General features: G+C 39.3%; 1 protein-coding gene across 5 annotated transcripts in view; it reads right to left on the bottom strand.

Moving 5' to 3' along the window:
• The window catches only part of TRIO (trio Rho guanine nucleotide exchange factor), a 255,928-nt gene that overhangs the window by 46,368 nt on the left and 189,629 nt on the right, over positions 1–19,931 (bottom strand). The gene's annotated exons all lie outside the window — the stretch shown is intronic.

Here is a 19,931-nt window from a genome sequence, read left to right as displayed (position 1 = left end):
GAGTTCAATCCCACCTCAATAACTACATTATCAAGAGCAGACTTAGATGACAGTGATTAGAAACTGCACTGGGTTTAAACTTTTTGTCTTCAGATGGAAATGTAACCTGAGCAATGCAACGAGAGCACACGTGATTTTAATCAAGGGCAGTCACACTGGAAATGTAAGGTTTTTTAAACAGACTCACAGTCAAGGTTGACTAGCAGATAGCTATTGAAAGTCATAATGGCAAACTGCTGCAGAGATGCCTTTTCAGGATGAATTATTTTAAAGGATTAGGAAAGGGAAGATACTCCTCCAAAAATTCAGTCTTGAATAACCACTGAGTTGAAAGGGAAAAGATAACTCCTTGGTATAGATGTATTTTAAAACAAGCAAACTATAAAGTAATGGAGTGACATTGTATCTCAATGGGCAATTAAAATACACCGAGTACTAAAAATGGAATCCATCATTGCTACGTTCGTTAAGTTGATTACAATCTCTTCAGGAATAAGGAACATGAATTTTCTCTGGTATGATCTAGCCCATATCTCACAGGCACACACAAAAAGCACTTCATTCTGCCACGCAACTATTCTGTTGCTTTTCTTTCCCTCAATTATTCCCAATAAAGCCTCAGGAGGAGGGTGATGTACACTGACTTGTCCACCCAGTCATCCAAATCTTGGTTCCTCAAATCATTCCCTAGTTCCCATCCACCTAATATTACCTAAGTCGCCACAGGAAAATGATGTGACAGGATCACAGGAGAGCTGTCCAGAACTGGTTTGGAAGTAGGAATCAAAAGGAAACAAAAAGGTAAAGGAAAAAAGCAAACAAACTTACTTTGAAAGGCAATAAACCAGAATCCTTACTATTTGCTTTAATTAAACACAAAGTGGGGGGAGGGACGGAGATCTGTATCAGTATTTTCTACACAACGATAATTACTGCTACAGTAAATCACCTTTTTTAAGTTAGAGACTCAAATGTAAACCTAAATTTAGGGGCAAAATAAGTTACCTGGAGGAAAAAAGATAAGGAATTTAATTAGCTTCTATTCCTTTTTCTATTGAATAAACATCTCTTCTTTTCATGAAGTCCTCAGCATTTCATAAAATGTATCTAGACAGCTGATCTCTATGAAGCTCTTTTCCTAGGACAAACCACCCCATGCAGGTGATCTGTTGGGCCGTGGTGTTTGTGGGTTTTTTTTAACCACTTGTACAAAAAAGATTGTCTGGAGGTGCTCAATCCCATGTCCAAATGCAAGGAAACAAGAAACAAACGAAGAAAAAAGTGGTTTAATAAACATACTGTACTATTCTCTATGGGGAAAACCAACCTTTATGAGGAAGGACTGTTAACATTACTGATGTGGTCTTTTCAAAGCTGGATGGAATATACTTACACCACCTAAATTCCGTCCTTCTCATTACCTCCACTAAAGGAGAGAGGGTCACCGCAAGCCTAGATGAGCAAATTCGATGGATTGTTACAGCTGCGTGTAGCCACGTTCAAAGGCAGATCATAAGCTCATTGTTCGTTACCAGTCTCGCAATGAGCACCTAGAGGAAACTTTCATTATGTAAGGTGATAGCTCATTCTTATGCTGCTGCCTCACTGAAGTAATTCATTTAAAATAGAGCCATAACATAGCAAGAGGGAAATTAAGTTGTAATACGAGTTGAAACAGTTCTGCTTTGCTCAGGTTAAGCCCACCCATTCAATACTGACTTTTGACCATCATTTAAAACTGCATGCATCAAAAGTTTAGTTACAGCTACGCTCTGAGAGGTGTGACTAGGACATAAAGAGGCAGCCACATTTTTTCTGGTATGGCATCAAACTCCACCCTTCTCTTCAGAGCTTTATCAATATTCCTTCCCTCCTCTCTTTCTGGGAAACCTTCTTGGTATTGACGACTCATTTTGGAGTTACAAGTCCTTATTACATGAAGTTTGCATTATAAACCCGACTGCATTTCCTTCACAAGAGAATACATTTTCGTTTTCTATCTTTCAAAAACCCTTTGAAAGGCAGAGCCAAGTCGCTAGTTTGACAAAGAGCTGGGGCTAACAGACCCATTTTAAATTACTGCGTTTTCATGTAGTACTTATACAAGGTCAGAGCAGAAAGTACTGCAGGGGAGGGAGCAGACTTCCAAGGATCAGAGGCAGAAGGCTGCCCGGGGCTAACCGCATACGCACATCTGATCTACATTGCTGCTCAGTCCTGGCTTATTTCACAATGCAGGTAACCTGCCTGAGAGCTACATGGCATTTTCCAGTCACTGAAAAGATAGATCTGAATTATAAGGGACAAAAATTAGGAGTAGTTAGATGAAAATATGGATAACTCTGGATCTTATCAGCTCACTCAGAGCAAAAAACCCTGAGCCTCAAATCTTCAGGTTTATGGGTAGGAATGGCAGTTATGAAAGGATACTAGTCTCTCTCTTGCGTAAGGTCCTGAAGACTTATTTTTTGGGGGTGGAAGGCAGGGGTATAGCATTTTCTACCGGATCAACTCCTTGGTCTGGCTGCCTGCGTGATTGCTAGTGTTGATGCAAGAGAAGCAGCTGGATCACATGTGCAAGAACAGGGTAAATAAGCTGGCAGTACCTGACACATAGTTAAGTTTTTACTAACTTATGAGAAAACACCTTCAGCTAACTCTCTTGCAAGTCCTGCAGCCTAACAATTCAAAAAAGACATGTTGTAAGAGCAGCGAGGAAGGCCATAGAGGTCCGGAAAATAGTACCTTTGCATATGTAACTATATAGCTGATACATGAGCTCAGTTTCAGGAGGATTTTTGTTGCACGCTCTTTGTGGAGATGGAAAAGCACACACAGCACATACTTAACAGCTTCCATCTGTATTCTAAAAGAATAGACTTTCAAAGCCCAGAGGTGGATTTATGCCAAGAATTACACCAATCCATTAGTAATACTGGACTCTCCCCACTGCATCCTCTGAGTCCAGTCCTCAGAGACCTCTTATCCCCTCTTGGACACCATTTGCTAACAATTACTCTATAGTAAAAGCATCCTGTTTTATGGATGAATTATTTCTGAGGCTTGATATACCATAAAATGTTATGAAAGAGGAAAAAGAATGCTACTTTGATTCATATCATTCTTTTAAGCAATCTACTGCACATATAATAAATGTATTTCTTCAAAGCCAAATGAGAACTCCGTCTACTCCTACAAACACCCTTCCTCCTCCAAAACCCAGCCCCCAGATGGTTAATAACTTCAGGATAAATTTTGGGTTTGTAGATTTATTCCCTGGATTTTATCCATGAGATTTGCCTCTCAAATTTCCCAAGTGAAATACAGACTCACATGATACACTTAGGGACTGAAACACATCCTATTGTTTCTTCTAGCTCATAAGGTAACTGAAAAAAGATGTTATTATTTCCAGTATTCAGTTCCAGACTGAAACTACTCAACACTCTCTCCAGCCAGATAACCATAAACAACTTTGCTATTCATCCACACTTGTCTCAAATGCAGAGCATTTTTAAGTTACAGGAATGGGTGGATTTACCATGAGAATTGCTTTCCTACCATCACTGCTGCTTTTTCCAACTGATGTCAGATAAAGGCAAAAATACAATACTTACTTATTAATTTCAGTAGTTTCTTGCCAATTCTCCTATTTTCTTTCTCTCTAGATCTGAATACTTTTTTTTCCTTTAATTTCATGAATAAGTGGGGAAAAAGCTCAGATCATTTAATTGAACAGCAGTACATAATTATTAATTGCACAGGTACTCTTTAATATTTTAGTGAAGAATAAACCAAACTTTTTAATTCCCTAAAGAATTCTTTAAGCAAAGTCAAAGCCTTGGTTAAAGTCTTCTTGAATAAAATCACGCACTAGAGTACGTTCTGAACATTCGGCCTAAATCCCAAATTGCCAGTTTTAAGTTTGCAGTGGCCAGAACTACTAGAGACACAATTTTTACTCTTTCCAGTTCAAGAGATGGCATAGCTACAGTTATACTGGGGCATGCAAGTAAGCTTTGTTCCCCTATTATCTATTATGAAAGGCTATTGAGCCTCCTTACAACATGGTCTGTACACACGGACATCTGTTTTTAAGACACAGAAAGAGAACAATGAAGAATGTTTGTGAAACCACGTATGCTTGCCAAACAAGACTTCATACATGTCTATGATCTTAATTTATGGTAATAATGGAAAGCATCTTGCTGATCGGGATTGACTACACCCAGCACTTCATGAAACATGTTTGCTAAAAATTCTTTGGACGTAAAAAACAGATAGATCTGAGCCTGACTAACCACAGCAGCAACAAGAGTTCAAAAATGAAGCAAATGAGCTCCAGTGAAGACAGGAGAATGCCAAGCAACAGAAAGGGGTAAAGACTCTTGCCGTGCCATGAACAGACCTGTAGCTGACTAGGTAGTCACAGCTCTGGGCGAGCACCTGCTGTAAAATGTTTTGCTGCAAAACATTCTGCCTATCAATTATCATTTGTAATTGACGGCTTTCACCCCCACCTCCCTCCAAGATACTCAGTACTTGTTTACTTCTAAAAACTGGAATAATTGTTGTTTTAGGAAATGATTGTGCAGCAGTCGGGGCTGCAGAGCAGCTTTCCGAGAACACAGCTGCTAGGCTCAGAGATGATAGCCTGCTAACATTAACACCCTCTGGCTGGTACCCCATTATCTTTTGAGGAACTACTGAGAGTTTCTTCCACACTGACATGTGACCCTGCCTTCAGATGCTCCCTATAAGATTACTTTCCATTGCATCCTTGATTTCATGTCGGCAACCCTTCTACCATACTCCCTCTCCTCTCAGTCGATCTGTAACAGCACTTTAGATACTATAAAATAAAACAGATTATAACTTGCCTCTTTGCTGCTGATTTTAGGTATATGCATACAGCAACAGGTTACGTAAGACCTGAACCTAGCTACAAAAAACTTGCATCCTGAAAAGGAAGCATCCTGACAGCTGCATCAGCTCCAGACACGGAAGGTTAGCACTGTTCTGTACTGCAGATATTTCAGACCATTATGTATGAGAATCAAACCTGTTCTGCAGCAACAGTCCAAATGCCAAGCACAAGTATTGCTTCCTGTTAAAACTGCAGAGGAGGAAGGGGAGAAGACTCAACAACAACAGAGTTTAATGTGAACATCCCTACCCTTACCTCTGTGCTACTCCAGTCGAGACTGAAATAGCACGGCTTTCCTCCATATTATATTTCAGAATGATGTTTCTAAATGAATTTCATACAGACCAAGTTATTTCCCAACCACCCATTCTTTTCAAGCTCTATTCCGTAAAACATTACTTCTCAACAACAATTTAACAGAAGTGATAGGTATTAAACAAGCTATGATTTTTTTGTTTAGCAGCAACATTCCAAGAAAATTTCTGCTAAGCTCTTAAAACAAATTACTACCTTTAATAACATTTCACAGAGCAAGACCATTTCTCATTTCCACAGTTCAACTAAAAAGAAATAATAATAAAGTAGCGCATGCATTTTAAATGGTTTTTCTGAAAGAGCTTACTGTACAGCATCCTAGTAGTTTACAGAGTAGATTCATTCCATAACTGCTCCCTTTCCCATACAGGTCCTTTCTGTCATACTCTGCATTTTTTGACTGGGGTCAGAGGGAGGAGAAAGCAGAGCAGAGAGAGAAGGAGAAAAGAAAGCATCCTACTAAACGATGATCTGAAAACATCCCCTGACCAACCAACCCAGCCTCTTTCCCCAGCCCATTATCTCTCTGTTGCATGTATTTGTACCTAAATCCAGAATCCAGTATTTGCAGCCACTCGGCTGCCCGTTGCCGCAGCAGGTAGGATTTACTGAGCGAAGCGATTCCAGAGTGTCAATCTGTTTAATCCTGTTTGGCATGGTGAGGAGTCAGCTGTTCCGATACCCACAGCTTACAAATGATCTACTTGCCCACACCCCAGGGATGTGACAGCTTCTCCAGTAGATGTTCACTGAGGTAACATTACAAGCAATGCCATCAGATTGAGGAAGTTGCTGTTATCTTCTCAGTCTGGTTTAGCCCCCTGCCCTCCCGTTAGAGCAGCTCCTCTCTTCTAGGGATGCTCTCCTCTGACTCACTGAGCACAGTTCCAGTCTTTAAATTCACATGTGGGAATAGCCAGATGCAGCAGATTACACTCTACCGTAACTACCCTAATTGAGGCTCAAGAAGATCTTAACAAAATACAGCAAACCAGCTATTTTTCCTCTCAGCCTTCGGAAAAGATGCAGTCTAGTACCTCTACAAAGCTTTACAGTGACACCACCAACCTTTAACACCTGTTTTTATTTTACAGTGCATAGTTAGTTTTTAATGCTTTAGCTAAAGCCATAAATACAAAAAAGAGGGACATTTTCTGGTCAGCTAAACCACACAGCACTTGCCCTAGAACTTCCATTTTCACTGACAAAATCTGCACCAAATGACAGATTCTGCCCTTACCTTCACCTGCTCTTGAGCCTTGCTTATGAAAAATAATGAAAAAAATCCAAACACTAGAAAACTCACACCTTTTGATAAATTCATTTAAGACCTTGTCCTGGGTTAAATTGCATTTCAGATCACTTCTAAGCTTATATTCTGCAAGATAAATTTCTAGTTCATCAAGCTATCTTCCTGTGCGGTAAATTGAAACTATGTGTATTTTATTTTTTATCTGTACATTCTTCATCTGGCATGCCACACAACCATTTGTCCATAAATATTCATTTAAGTGTTTGGTTTTTTAGCTAAAAACTTTAGAAACCTAGAAAAGATGTTTGGTTTCTTCCCCCGAACACATCATCATCTTATTTTAAAGAACATACAAAAAGCTACATTCACTAGATAAACAGCTATGAAGCCAAAGCAAGGATTGAATTTCTGTAAAAACAGAAATGAAATGCTTTCATCATATTGTCATGAAAAAAGAGCCCTAAAACAAGATTGAACAAACAGTACTGGAAAATACACAATCGTATATAGTGAGAAAGAAGAAAATAAAGCAGTGAGGGGACTGCCAATGATAACAGCACAAACAAATGCATGTAATGCAAGGATAAATATGAATTTTATGTGGAACTGATAGCATACAGGGTTTCCAGAGTCAAGGAAGGCTTATCATTTGCACTTAACACAAGTCGGGTACACACACATTACCCTGTTCGCGCTATTAAAGAGCTGTGCTCCCCCTCCAGCTGAGGCAAAAGTTTTGCTTTCTTCATGTTCCTAAGGAAAGCCACCCTAAATTCTGAGTCAGTTTCCCCTTCATAGCCTCCTGCACTGAAACCATTAATTCTGATTCCTGAAGGTTTTTCTTCTGACCCAAGACAACTTTCAAATGACACTGAATTCCTAAGGGGTGGGGGGTGGGGGTGGGCAGTAGAAGAAAAAAAACACCTCTTTCTTCAGGATAAGTGATCTTTATAGTTTGCCACCTACGGTGAGACTTCCACTAAGGCTAGTTTATTCTTCATGAAATTGTAGAACATCTGAAAATGATTCTAGTTTCTAGTTGAGCAAGAAAAAAAAATAAATTAAACGATCCTTTTCCTCTGCTCCCCAACAGTTCCCACGCATGTTGAAGATGCTAAAAAATATCCAGCCATTCTTACTGTAGTTAAACTCTCACATCTTTAACTAACATTTAGAAAAAAATAGCGAAGTTATCAATATAGCTTTGAAATAGTGATTTCCATATGTAAGACATCATCTGACTAAAACACAGTAAAATACACACAAACCTATTTTTTGTTTGGTTTGCTTTTGCTTTTTAACTGCATGTAGACTGACCTTGTAACACCAATAATATATGCAGGAATATATTTAAAATGCTCTGGGAACTACATCATTTGCAGCTTGCTATTGCAAAAAGTTCTTCTGTTTGCACTTAAATCAAACACCATTATTTTTAGCTTATGCTTTGGCCCTTTCTATTCTGAGAAGACAACTCTGACAACTAGATCAAGGTGGTGGGGGACAGAGAATAACCACACGAACCACTACATAAAGTGTATTTCACAGGTTACATGATTAAAAAGAAAGGATCACAAATATGCAGTTGCCTTCGACGTATACTCATTTGTTGTAAAAAGCAATTGCTGCACAGCAACACTGGCGTGGAGACAGCAGACTCCACAGGAATGTGCTGCAGTCACCGTGGGTATCAGGTAAGAATTTGAAAAACATCTTGGTGCATATACTGAAACAATAACTACAACTTTCTTACGGTCCAAGACAGAAAGCTCAGACCCTTGTGCTGAAGTATAAGCAAAAGGGAGATGATTTCTACATCAAAAAACATTTCTTAATTTAACAAGCAGGGGCCATTATTTAGTACCACTGTCATCTTATATAAGACGTATCACAATTCTCCATTTCTAGCTGAGACAGTGACCTGTATAAATATATGTAATTTTAAGCCCAAACAAGTAGCCAATTAATGCCTTTCTACAGTTTAATTCAGGCTCTGCCACAACGGTCTCTTTGTCATTTAGCTCCATCAGGTTTTCTGTATTCCAGAGCCTTACCCTGCATTAGCTCTCGCTGTCTGCCAGACAGCTCTTCCTGTGGCTCCTCCTAGCAGCCATTTGTTGTAGGAACTCATCCTCAGTAACAATGAACCCGTCAATCTCCATTCTGAAGGTGAGAATATGTCTAACGTGGAGAATAGGCAAAACCGCGCCTGGGCACAGAGCACAAGCTCAGCACAGAAGATGCTGGGTTGCATGGCATGTTGCACAGCAGCACTGAGCTGCCCCCAGCTTCACTCACCACTTAAATATTCATAGACCTCAGCCCAATGAAATAAACTCGATCAAATTAGCAAAGAAAAAAGCTCAGACACTGACCCATGCTATCTGGCAGCACTTAAAACAGTGGGTTTTTAAAGTAAAAATTACCTTTCTTTTTTTTACCTTACCTGTGTAAAGCAGAAATGAGTTTTCTTGACCATATATTTTATATAATTTCCTTTATAAAAGTAGACAGTTATCAGCTTAATTTCTGAAAGCAAAGTACTGATGAAAGGCCCTTCATACCCCTAGCAATTTAAGACATTTCTCAAATATTTAAACCTGTCACAAAATAAGTGTCCAGGTGAAAATTTTGTCAATGACTATTTCATGAAGATTTTAAAATTCCAGGCTCTCTCACTTTTAAGATAGCATTTTGTAAGAAAGACTACTTCTCAGTGAGTAATTTAAAAAATATCCGCTAGAGTAGCACTGTGTAATCTCAAGCACATACTTTGTATGATATACATAAATAAAACATCACACGCCCGTATCTACTATGACAGTAAAGGAATGGGATCAACTTTCTGCAATTAATCTTGGGGCTCATTGATGGACAATATCAGACCGCCCAAACCATTTGAAAGCACTAACATTTTGCCAGCTCACTCCAGCACAGAAGTAACAGCTCATCAGTCTCTGACACTGAGAGTAAGAAATTAGCTTGCTAGAGCTTCAGCTTCTCACAGGTACCAGTTCCTAACTGCAGCATCCACAACCATCATTTGCCACTGTATTAACCTCCCCATGCAAGTGCTACCTCACCTGAGGGTACTATTACTAGTCTTGCATGTAAGAATGGAAACATTCATCCCTTCTTTCACTGAAGAGGACAACTAAACTGACTGCATTTCTCATACTCCAAAAGATTTGCATGGTATTGGGAAAAAAACCCTTAATTTATAATAAAACAAGATAAAAAGATTAGGTTGGGATGCTGTTTAAGACCCATTTCATTTTATACCATCTTATGGAAAACAAGCAGAATAAGAAAAAAAATGCAGAAGTTTCATTTTTAAACACCTATTTTGAATTGTCCCAGAGCCTGACAAAGAAGCTAAAGAGTCAACCTTTTTTCATTAATATCTAAGTTATGTGTAAAAAAGAAAAAAGTTTCCAAGATTATACCATTAAAAAAACCAGCTTCAAAATTTAATGTTGCTCTCAAGCAAAACTAAATCTGTATTCTTCTCCAGAATCTTCCCCCTTTTATTCCAGACATTGCATTTACAAAAGCAATTCAGCAATTCATATATTCTTAAATCAGTACTATGAAGTTATTTTAAAAATTCTTGTTTATCTTAAGAGCTGAGAAGTGTACACAGGATAGTTGAAATTAATAGAAGAGTGAATTCTTTATTCAGTTCTGCCAGCACCAGCACCTAAAACCATTTTTTAAGCAATCTATGAGACAAATGCTTTCATCGAGGGGTGCACAGTTCTTACAATTTTAAGTCATGTTTCTGAATGTGGGAGAGAAAAGATTCAGACTTCTCCAAAACCATGCTGGACCAAACACCACCCAGCCCTAGGAGCCCAAGTTAGACACAAATTCATAACTATTAAAATTCTTGAACTAAATTAACATTGCACAAACCAATAGGAATTTTATTTACAATATCCCTTTCCCCTTAAAAAACCCCACCAAACAACAAATAAATCAGGCAGACTTTGCACAGAAATTCTATCTTTGGCAAGTTAGATGCTCTGCATCGCACTCAAATACTCTAGCACAATCAAGAAATTGTAGAACAGCAAAAATGCATCGATAAATAAACCTGAGGTTGATTCTTCAAAGGTGAGCTCCCACACTACGATGAAAATTCTGACAGGAGCCTAACTTTGCCTTTTCTTCAGCGTACAATGTATCTACAGTTTAACTGCTTGGAGCACAGCTGCACCAGTAGGATCTGGTTTCTTCAGCTCCATACACAAAGATCATCTTGTTCCCAAAAAATAGCCTTACAGCTCCTCAGTCTCGCAGATAACACTGCCAGTCTGCAAGGAGCGGAATCATTACAACAGTGGCTCTTTGGACTTACATTCAGTGCGTTGTTTCCTGTTCTTTACTACCAGTGCTGCCAGCTGCCAGAGACACTTTAAATTGAATCAGTCAGAAAGTGTATTTTGCAATGAATTGTGCGAACATCCTTAAGTTGAGATTTCCAAGAACTCCTTTCAAAATGCGGGTGTTTCAACCAAAAAAACCCCAAAACAACAAAAACCAAATCAACAAAAAAAACACCAACAACCACCAAACAAACCAAAAAACCACCTCTAAGAAAATATCTAGAAATTAGAAAAGAGCTATCTAATTAGCTAGCAAACCTGGGAAAAGTATTTTCTGATTGAGTGTGAAGAGCTGTTTTCAGCTGGGTGATTAATAACCTTCCCTTCTACATCTTGGATAAAACATTTGTCTAGAGCAACTGATATCAAGACACTTAAGTACTCAGGCTTTAATTAAAAATACTGGGAAACAAACCATTTATCCAACTATCCAGTCACCGAGGCCAGGATCTAAACAAGTCCTTCCTGTCTCCAGCTTTGCAGAACATGCCCTAGCTGTTGCTCATGCCTACAGTATGAAAGAATATAAAAAAGCACGTGACATCCTAATCCCAGAATTAATAATTTGGCTATTATTTTCTTGAGGTTTTAATTTTGTTCTGTAGCCAAGGAACTGGAGCCTGTATACCACTCCCAAGAATGAAGAGGCCTTTCAAAGAAGCGATGAGATGTTCAGTGTCCCCGGTCTTCTGTTTATCTGGAAAGGCTTTGGGAAAATTCTGACTCCTCAGACAGAGTCACCACTGCAGCATGCCAAATCAGCTTGAAGGATCCCAGCCACTGTCAGCAAAACCACAACAAACCAGCTTCAGATAATTCAAACAAAATCTTTTGGATAAGTGTAAGGAATGTTGTTCCACATACATTCACTACTTAGCGAGGGGTGGGAGGGGAGAAGAAATATGCCCTGCCTCGTCTCTGCATTGGAGGAAACACAAAAAGTGTTCCGAGCAAGAAATACGTGTTGTCCTAATGAGATATATTGAAGAAACACTCATTTTTTATCACTAATTTCATTATCCAAGTTACCCTTAATCATCCTTTCTTGTTTTAATTTGAATTTTCTGACATAGTCTCCTCAACTGTATTTAAAACACCCTTTCTCTTCCCTTCCCACTCCAAAATAAAAAGGAATCAGCCTGTTGGTGTGAAAAAATATCTGGTTAAAACAAGGTTTAATTTTCCAAACAAGTTGTAACTGCACATACAGGAGTTGGGATTCTTTTTAACATATCTCTCATAGATAATTGTCTTAACTAGAAATGCATGCAGTCAAAGACAAAAGGAAAGGGTAAGAATATATTCATTAGAAGTGTTCAGAATACTGAATTATGTTCTTGACTTAAAATTACTTTCCTTTATGTCACTTAAAAGGAAAATTCTAGTAACCAAACTAGGTCATTACAAATAAAAGAAATGCTTTTAAAATTGGACACACATTCCCTGTATGAAATACCGATGCTTACGTTCCATACATATGCATCTGGAGGAACTGCTTCCGCAAGCTGCATGGGCTACCTGCTAGTTGGTATCACTGACCAAAACACTTCTTATTTCCCTTCTGCTAAGTTCAAATTGTGCAAATGCATTTTGGAGTTACAAGGGGTTACATCAAGACCTCTTCTCCTTTGGTCTTTGCTCAGTACTGTCTACAGAAGTCATGTCCATGTAATACACCACGTTAAGTTGCACAGCGCTGCTACATATGCCAGATGGAGCCCAGTCATGACTCAACACCCTGCTGCTGCTGGAAGCAGGAAAGGCACATAGGCACTGAGAGCATCTGTCTGGGTTTCAAATATTAGCATTCAACACAAAAAAAAACCCAAAAAAACTTGCACACATTCACAGCTTCCCTCATTATATTAAAAGCTACTTTAGCAAAATGAAGCAACCTCTGCCATTCCTCTGCACTACATCTCACAGGAGAACAAGATCAGAAATGGGTGCTTTCTGTCTCAGCCTGGATTTCACATGCTGCATTTTTGTAAATTATGAAAACAGATTTGTTACTACACAGATTTAAGTATACTTGGAAGCTAGCTTTGCCTAGGAAAAGAGAAAGAAGGGAGCAAAAAATCCACAGGACAGGGTTTTATTAGTCTACATTGCTTATCAGATGTTAAAACATATAAACAATAGAAAATTTGTACTGCCAAACAATTCCGCAAATGTGACTGTTTCTGCATGGTAATTAACATTTTTTATATCTACTCTGAATTTTAGATGTAGAATATTTCAGGACTGAAAAAGAGAAGACATTTCTGTTTGGGTTACACAGTATGCATTTTACATCCATTTAAAATAATATTAGCTCTGAACCAAAAAAAGAACAGTGTCACACAGTTCACAAAATTGAAAAGGGTACACTTTCCAGAAATTACATCATCACCCCTTACTAGAATTGTGAAAATGCAGTTACAAAATACCCACCACTGTAATTCTATGCTTCAGATATTTCAGAAGGCAACTACACTCAGTTAAGACAATGATGGTCCTTTGGGACAGCAATTAAAATCTAGGTGCAGGAAAAAAAATTTAATTGCCACAAAATTTTTGCACATTCTGTTTTCCCAGTTAGTTCCTCCTGAACAAAGCATGCTGTCATGGAAGAAGTTTCAGATTGGTAATAATGTTAACTTCCTGAAACGCACAAAAAGATCTAAACAGACTCTATATCCTAATACATATGCAACTTGCTGAGAAAAATATGAGGTTAGTATTCTGAAGAACTTAAACTTTTCCAAAAGGTAATACTGTCTTTCAAAAGCTCAACCTGACTGAACAGCGCTATCTCCTTCTGCAATTTATAATGGCGTTTTGCTTTATAAAATTAATAAAATACTGCTAAGAAAGATTAGACTGTCAAAATAGATAAAACACTTCTTTTCAAATAAAAATCATTACAGAAATCTAAACGCTTGTTACCGCCCCAACAATTTCAATAACAAGAGTAAGGCTTTGTGATTCCACAAACAGCAAAAGAAGACAGTAAATACTACTGCCATTAATTTACTCCAGTTCTGAGGATTGTAATCTCAGCACAGTTTTGTGAAGATGACACAAGTGAGCACTGGATCCCATAGTCTGGGTTTTCGCTTAAGCAAGCAACCAGGACACAAAGAGAGCACAGCACGTACCTCCAGGGTATGATCTGCTGTAAGCACCTTTTCTTCAGATACAGCTCTGGTTACAGGCCCAGAGTCACTGGTCAGTGGTTTCCAAACTGATTCTAGTACGGCTGCATTTTAGTCCTGCCGCATCTTCAGGATGTGAAAGGACAAACACACCTAAGCCTGTTCCTTTTCCAAAATCAACCAGCATTTTGATTGCATGTGTTTTGCTACCCCTGAGACAATGAGAAACACACACAGAACACACTAGGACAGACCAACAACCAGGTCAGTCCATAATAAATAAACTCTTTAAAAGCGATTAGCTACTGACATAAAAAGGTTAAGATACGTTGTTAGCAATTTGCTGGTTTTCACCAGCTAAGCTTTTCTGTTGAATATTGCCTAAAGCATACTTCAATCCAGTCAACCAGTCTTTTCTTTTTTTTAAAATTTTCACTTAATATACATTTTTGCCAATGAACCCTGCTTTCTTTCTCATTCTCTTACAGGATCTTTTTCATCACTACAAATTCCCTACATTTAACATTTCTAAAGACTCCTCTGCTACTGTTCATAAGGGGAAGAGCAACAGCCTGAACTTAGACCTTGACAACCCCACTTACTTCCATGTCCCTTAAGCTCTTCTATAGAAAGCAACCGATGACCATTCCGCTTTACAAGTCCCTCTTTCCAGGTGGCTCCCCTAGCAGCTTTCCTTCCTTCAGCGTATCTGCAGGTTCTTACATGCAACTAGATTTCCCTAGACTCTGTGTTTAGGGACTCTCCGTATCACTCTTACTTCAAAGCTTATGTTAACAAATGATCATAAGCATAGTAAGGCTAAAATCACACCCAGCATGGCGCAACAAGAATAACTAGCACTTTTCATGAGCAGAAATACTTGTTACGGTTCCTTTCCATTTCTTACATGGAATTAATATACTTTGAGGCAAAATCTTAAGCATTTCTGACATCCCCACAGACACTAGGAGGAGGGCAAGACTCCAGGAAACACTTAGATTGTATCAAGTCCATGCTGCCAATTCTAAGTTTCAGTGTAGGACTGCAGGATAACTCAGCTGAAAGGGGCCTCAAAAACTGATACAGTCCAACCTTTTGCTCAAAAGGATGGGTCAGTTACGAGATCAGACCAGATTATCTGGAGCTTTGTCCAGCCTGCTCTTGAAAACCTGACATACTTTTAACCATATTTTGTCACAGGGACTATTTCTGCCACACTGTAAATGCTTAAAGTACAGTAGGTTTGGACACAGCTCGTTTCTGACCACAGGGAGAGTGACTACAGGATTCTGGTCATCAAGGACAACTTGATAAGAAGCTTACCTAAGACAGCCTTTACTATTACGCCTGCATGTCAGTTATGTAAATGTCTTATATTGCTATAGGGGTTAACATTATACATCCAGCCTAGGAAATGCATACTGCAAATTTCTGAGAAGCATTACGAGTACTTTTCCTGCAATCATGAAATGTTTTTATGGTGCTACAGCCTCTTTTTCATAGTATGCTCAACAAATTCCATCACTTACTTGTGTAACTTCCAGGTTAGAGAATGATGAATTTAAGTTCAATAGATGTCCACAACAGAAAAATGTCTTGCTAATTGTACTCAACTCAAAGCTAGGAGAAAGCACAAGCACGTCCCAAACTGGAACTATACCTGTATCAGTGAACATGCACTCAGAATAGCAGCAAAACATTGCGTAATAAAGCAGGGATTTACAACCAATGCCAACAAATTAAGAGACATCAAGGGCATCTAAAAAGCCTCTGATAAGAGCTGCATTAAAAGTGGTGCAACATTTCTCATTTAGCATGCATAACAGAGACTAGTATTTTACTATTTGCAGGAAAAGTGAAATGAAGTCAACGGGACATGGACTTTCAGCAGCTTCCTCACAAAAACAGAATTGGAGGAAGTCAGTGGAATGCTAAATCCTGCTACTTCCACCTGCAGGCCGCAATGACAGCAGATGTGATGTGACGAGTCCTGAAAGGCACACAAGAACATTGGCTCTAGCCTGGTCCTCAACGATTTTCTCCTCCCCACTAAACACAACACACATAAACGCTCCTCCCAACACCAAGTTTAAGAATCTGAGCCACAGCAGCGTAAGTGCCAAAAAACTAGAGAGTCAGAAGAACAGAAGACTTTATGGACACTGTCAGTATTACACAGTTCTGTGACAGAAGGAAAACGCATCAGGTAAAATTACCCAGGTGGTCCTTGGACGTGAACAGCCACTCCAGCTACAGGAAAAAAAAAATACACCAATAGCGCCTTGTCACCCATCATGAACAAGGCAGCTACCACATGACAACTCTGTGTCTCTAGAACTCTGCTGTCCAAATAGGTGTCCCTAGCTCTGCTCTCCCTGTCCCCCACCACTCTGCCAAACTATTTACGCATTGAAATGGAAGAAAAATTCTTTGGGTTGCTCTCATGTGACCTCCAGATGGGTAACAAAGACACCCTCAAGAAGTAATTCTTAACACTGAAGCAACTTTTTCAATTGTTTGTTGCACCTGAAGAGGGTCAGTTATTGCAGGATATGATTTTAGTTTGTACTCTGTTCTGCCTCAATAACTTGGTTAGAAAAAGAAACTGCTGTCAGAGAAACCCTAATTGCAAGCAAAATAACAGCGCTCTTGGGAAATCTAAAGCCATCAGAATTGCTGGTTTATATCCACCCTCTACCTCCCAAAGATCAGCTGTGCAAATACATCTGTTCTGAAGCAGATAGTTTTTACACACTTACTTCCTTTCCAACTACGATATGAGAGAAATGTATTTGGCAGCTGTCTGGGACCAAAAGTATATTCAAGCCAGTATTATAAAGTTTCTTCTTTTCTCTCAGCTGTAATACTGAGCTCCCAAGCAGGGCAGAAAGCTTTCATTACCTATGTACAAAAATTCCGGAGACAAATTAACCACATATTTATGCCCACAAATAGAGTCAGCATGGGAAATACAGATATATCTGACAGATCTTTTATCGTAACCCAGCCCAGGAAGAATAGCGCAGGAGTTAAAAGGCAGGTTTATGCAGGAATCAATCCTATGATGTTTCCGAGCACATATAAACTTGATTTAGAGAGAACTCCTCCAGAAATTAAACCTGTGAGATTCATTGACTCTCCTTATCTAGTTTAGGATCGCACAATGCCAAGGAAGCAATTCATATAGACTTCACTGTTTATTCAAGGCTGAATTATAATCTGGATATTAATTCTGACCATTTGATAGTTTGGTTATAAAACTCAATGCAAAGATTATGATCTAATGGACCACAGTCAATTGCTGACATTTTAAGTTTACTTATGCTCAAACCATGTTTTTAACTGCAAACTCAACCAAAACCACAAGGTGGGCAAGTCAGGATAGAGAATTCTTGTTTAACTTCATACTGCAGCTATTTTATTTACCTGGACTAAAGCATGAGAACGTGTCTGAAAAACCACACACACACACACAAACCCTAAATTCGAACTATCTTTGCTGCTATTAGACTAGTAATGCTTTTTGGCAAATCATTTATGATTTATTAGGCTTTCAAAACAACTGATAATTGTGAAGATGAACTTTAGTTATTAAAATACCTGCACCTCTGTTCAAGCTCGTCTGCCCGATAAACAAGTTGAACTGCCACTGCAGCATGGCTTTTACAATTTTTTGCTCATTTAGATGAGCAGAGCATGAAATCCAACTGACTGCTCCACTCTGCCTCCTGCGAGCTCCTCATAAGGCTTTCTACCACCCGGATATCTGGATGGGCAGCCTGTTATTTGCAAATTTTATGCGGGAATTGATTCATCAAACCCCAGAACTTTTAGATTAACATCTAGTGTCCTACACAAGTACAACACATTCCTCAGTATCACTTTCTGCACGTGATCGCATCCCGCTGTGTAGCAGAAGCGGATCCCTTTTTGTACGGTGCCCTGGAAACGACAGTCCCCACCTTTTGCCAGGTGGCCCCAAGGCCAGGCCAGCACCCTACCTACCCGCTGTCAGGAGTTACTTTCCCTGCTGGCCTGGGCTGGAACTCATTTCCTGCAGCTGCAAATGCGGTCAGACAATCTCACAGTCAGCGCTCTGGCTCGAAGCCACGGGTGGGGATCCTTTTCCCTAACACATGGCCCACGCTTTGCTCGCCTGCAGACTCAAAACAGCAAATCTTCCCCTTCTACAGCCTCCCCCTGCTTGTAAGCAAAGAATCGCTGCCCAGGTCATCCTTCTTTTCTTCCACTACAAACAGGGAGTCCTCCTTCAATTATTCAGACTGGATTCCCGTTTTACTTGATCAAATTCTGCTGCCATCCAGAGCTTCCTCTTCCTACACAACAGTATTTGGACTCAGCATGGAAACACTCCATTTCTCAACCACAGTTTTCAAAGCTCTCAAACATATGCAAGATGTTTTACCTTTACTCTCCCCACCTCCCCGTTCATCTAAAATTAATATTCTGAACAAAAGGTCTCCCACTGTGCGAGAGCAAGCTTACTTAATGTAACAAATTCAAGACTTTGTTTTATCCCATTCTGTGGCCTCAACTATAAAATACCTGTCTTTTCTGGGGAAATGTTTCTAGATCACCCGTGCAATTTTTCTTTTTCTTAATTCCTGAATGGGAGGCCCCCATACCAATTCAAGAAGAGCTCTGACACCTGCAATTCCTGCCTGACACCACTCCTTCCCATCTTGCAGGTGTAGAAAAGGGCTTACGACACAGTTCTTTAAACCGTCTTGGAAAGCGTCAGCCATTTGATACTCTTTATTATGGTAGATTCTTTGAGAGATACTACAGTTGGGGAAAAAAACAAACCTGCTGAAATAACATTTTTCTGTTTACGGCACCAGTCAGGACAGTATCCTGAGAGTAAAATCAAAAGCCGGTATTCAGCATTGTAGTGGTGCATGGCACGTCACCACGTTACTAAGGTATAATCTACCTTTCAGATCTGAACAAACCTATAAGGATACCTGCAATATAAGAACGTATAAAACAGGCAGATGTTGTACCTCCAGCTAAATAAAAGATCTGTGGGCAAGTTTTGAACTAAACAGATTGTAGCATGAATCGGCAGATAGATGTGGTCACAAGAAACCCCGTATCTTAAATACATGTAAATGTAAGCCTCATGAGCAAAGGCCTGTGGCAGCCTTTGTAGCTTGCTGAGCAGTAGCACCTACAGAAAGGATATGATGGACTATCACAAATTCTTCAGACTTCAGAAGTACTCAAAGTTGGAAAAGACAGTGAACTTGTGACCTAGGCAGGCAAGAGAGATTCACAAACCATTTAAAATACCTGCCACTTTTTCTGAGCTTACAAGTTCACTTTCATTATACTGATTATACTGAATCCCATCCCCTGCCCTTTACACCCAGAGCTCTGTGGCTGCGTAAATGCCCTGCAAACAAAGGAAAGAACTGCACATATAGAAAGGATGTACCACAGAATGAAAAGAAACCCTTGTTAAAAGAGAGAGAAGCACCAAATAAACCAGGAATATTCTTTCTCCCCACACCCAATAACATGTGAGAAATCACTGCCCCCCCCAAAAAAAAAAGCAAAGCCTTATGTATTACTTGTGAAAAACATGTTCTTCCAAAGCTAGTAATTTATTTTTTGTAGAGTGCACCAACTGTTATTCAACCTCTTCACTACCCACTTGTTTGTCTCTTCTCCCCCATTATAGAAGGGATTTAGACTTTATAAAAATGTACTTATCTGTAAACTGCACATCAAATTGATTAAATGACCCAAATAATTTACAAAAATAGATTTGATATCCAGCAGAGCAAGCAAGAGGTTTGTAACCTGTAATCAACCCTCCCCCTAAATGACTATCCACCTAGTGAATGTCTGTTTTCTGTGTAATACTTTCCCTATACTCTTAACAAAAC

The sequence above is a fragment of the Falco naumanni genome, chromosome 3, assembly GCF_017639655.2.
Source record: "Falco naumanni isolate bFalNau1 chromosome 3, bFalNau1.pat, whole genome shotgun sequence".
NCBI lineage: Eukaryota > Metazoa > Chordata > Aves > Falconiformes > Falconidae > Falco > Falco naumanni.
Note: the sequence above shows the minus strand (reverse complement) of the source record. Positions and strands in the feature narration are given on the sequence as shown.